Here is a 2405-nt window from a genome sequence, read left to right as displayed (position 1 = left end):
TAGTTAAAAAGTAAGATAGTGGATTAACACGTCATTAATACAAATATTGTGATTGATCATCATATTTTCTCATGATGCATTTTGATTACAATTGTTGTGAAACTTCAAAATGTATTTTTTCGAAATGAATTAAAATTGGTTAAAAATGTCTAAGAACGGTCATACTTTCTGTGTGTGAGCTACTGCGTGTGTATGTGAGGAGTGAATGGGTGCATGTGTGTAAAAGGATGTGTGTGCAACTGAATGTGTATCTGTGAATGAGTTCTTTTTTTCTGTTAGGATTGTGACATTGAGATGCAGGTCCGTAAAATGTTACCCAAATGTTATGCAGCACTTGATATTCATTCATGGCATTTAGGAAATGGAATGACTGTTTACAGGCCTGAAATGCAATACTTCAAAGTTTACAGAAAGCTTCCCTGGCCATTTGTGTGAATGACGGTGGATCAATAGAAACTCGGTCGTGACTGAGGTCCAGGCGGGGCATTTGGATAGAATTTAGCGTTTCCATAGGTACCAGCTTTTGACACTGTTGGCACCAAAGTGTCGCTGGTTTCATCTTTGCGTTTACATGTGGCAGCATTCTCCAAGTCCTAGTGAAACCTGACATGCAAAAGTTGAATTTAAGTTCACAATTGGTGTATGATGCAAAGAACCAATTACACATGAGTTATGGATTTTGGATTGTCTCATTGGCATGTTTGCCCACTTATCCCCAGACAGAGGCATGCACCCATAAGTCAAACACTTCAGCCACCGGTTACACACCTCACACAGCCTGCACGCCACAGGGAGCCACCACGCTCCGGGCATTAGTGAGGCCTCTCACACGTGGCCCACAGAAGAGTGTAAGTTTGTTTAAGAAGAGATAAGCGGCCCTCACCTGAACTGGAGCTGCCGGTCTTCGGTTTGGGGTTCTGGCGGGACTCCTTCATCCACGGGAAGATCTGCTTGGAGGCGGTGGGTGAGGCCAGGCCGCCGGAGGCCTTCGTGGAGGAGGCCGGGCTGCCGCCGGCATGCTGTGGCGGGGAGACGGAGGGCGGTGGCCCCGGCTCCTGCGGGGGCTGGAGCTGGTCCTGTGGCTCCGGGAGGTGCACGGACTGCTGCTGGCTGGCCGGGCCCCCCAGGCCCCTCATACAACTCTCGCTGACGTTATTGGCCTTGTGGTGGGGCAGGGGGCCGCCGGGGGACTGCAGGGAGCAGGCCGGCCGGTGGTACTCGCTCTCCGCGAGCGGGGAGGGCTGGGGGTACTGCGGCTGAGCACCATTGTAAGCGAAACCATTTGCTCCCTGGTAGGGGTAACCACCGTAGACTGCAGCGCTGTCGTAGTAAGTCGCCTTTTGCATTTCGTTGTTTCCCAATATTTATTTCAGAAACTGACAGGGTCTTGACACCCGTGAAGAGTAACATTGGCACCTCTCGGTTACGTGGTCTCGCTGGTGCTGGAGGCCGTCGCGGGCCCAGCGCCCGCGCTCCCCAGGGCCGCCCCTCCCACTGGCGGGGGCTGCAAGCCGCGCGGGCCGAAGAGGCGTGCGCCGTGTCCGCCATAGGATCGTTGTCAATGCCCGCACGTGTTTACATAAAGCTTCGCTTGTTTTGTTGAATGAAGACCTGGTGACACCCCTCCGTTTGCGTTTCAACTTATCAGCATGCTGGGAAGTGATAGGGCGCCGCCGCGCTGCCCGCGGCGACCCGGAAGCTTTTGGCCGGCCGGCCGGCCAATCCGCTAGCGGCCGACCGGAAGTCCCGCCTCCAGAGGTCCAGCGCATGGAGCGCCCTGCCGGTCCGGAGTAGCCCGGGTCCCCAGGAGGGGGCCGGGGAGAAGGAGGAGTGTGGCGCCTGTTGCGGGGCTCCTCTGACCTGAGGGAGCCCCGATTTCAAAGAGGAGACGCGAGGAGCGGAGCGCGAGAGGAGCCCCGCCGGAAGAGCGCAGTCGGTGAGTGGGGCCCAGGGCTGATGTCAAGTGCGTGCGTGCCTGTGTGTATGCCTGTGGGGGAGGGGAGGGGAGGGAAGGAGGGGGGGTGTGAGCGCGCGTGTGTGCACGAGGGAATGTGTGTGCGCATGCGTGACTGTGTGTGATTGAGAGAGAATGCGAGGCGGGGGATAGTGAGCCGTGTGCCTGTATGTGTGCCGTGTGCATGCGCGCGCCTGTGTGAGTGTGTGTGTGAGTGCGTGCGTGCATGCAGAGGGGTGAGGGCTGCCTGTGTCTGTGTGAGAGCCAGGGCTTGCACCGCCCATGCGCAGCTATCAGACGCGCGCTCCCGAGGTGAAATCTGACAATGGGAAAGCGCGCGTCTGATAGCTGTCCACTCTCCTAAATACGAGCAGCATAAGTTGTCGAGCTGATGCATTCATGCTTCGCATGAATGCCACATCAGCTCGACCTAAAAACACCACTCACACTA

General features: G+C 55.9%; 1 pseudogene across 1 annotated transcript; it reads right to left on the bottom strand.

Annotated features, from left to right (window-relative positions):
* Nucleotides 1-812: 812 nt before the first annotated feature.
* On the bottom strand, nt 813-1409 carry LOC147659457 (homeobox protein Hox-A3 pseudogene; annotated as a pseudogene). Its single transcript, XR_015307241.1, has one exon. The product of XR_015307241.1 is annotated as a homeobox protein Hox-A3 pseudogene (transcript).
* Nucleotides 1410-2405: the final 996 nt, after the last annotated feature.

This window comes from Lissotriton vulgaris, unplaced genomic scaffold, assembly GCF_964263255.1.
Source record: "Lissotriton vulgaris unplaced genomic scaffold, aLisVul1.2 SCAFFOLD_14705, whole genome shotgun sequence".
Taxonomy (NCBI): Eukaryota; Metazoa; Chordata; class Amphibia; order Caudata; family Salamandridae; genus Lissotriton; species Lissotriton vulgaris.
The sequence above is the reverse complement of the archived record's forward strand: the minus strand, read 5'-3'. Positions and strand labels throughout refer to the sequence as shown.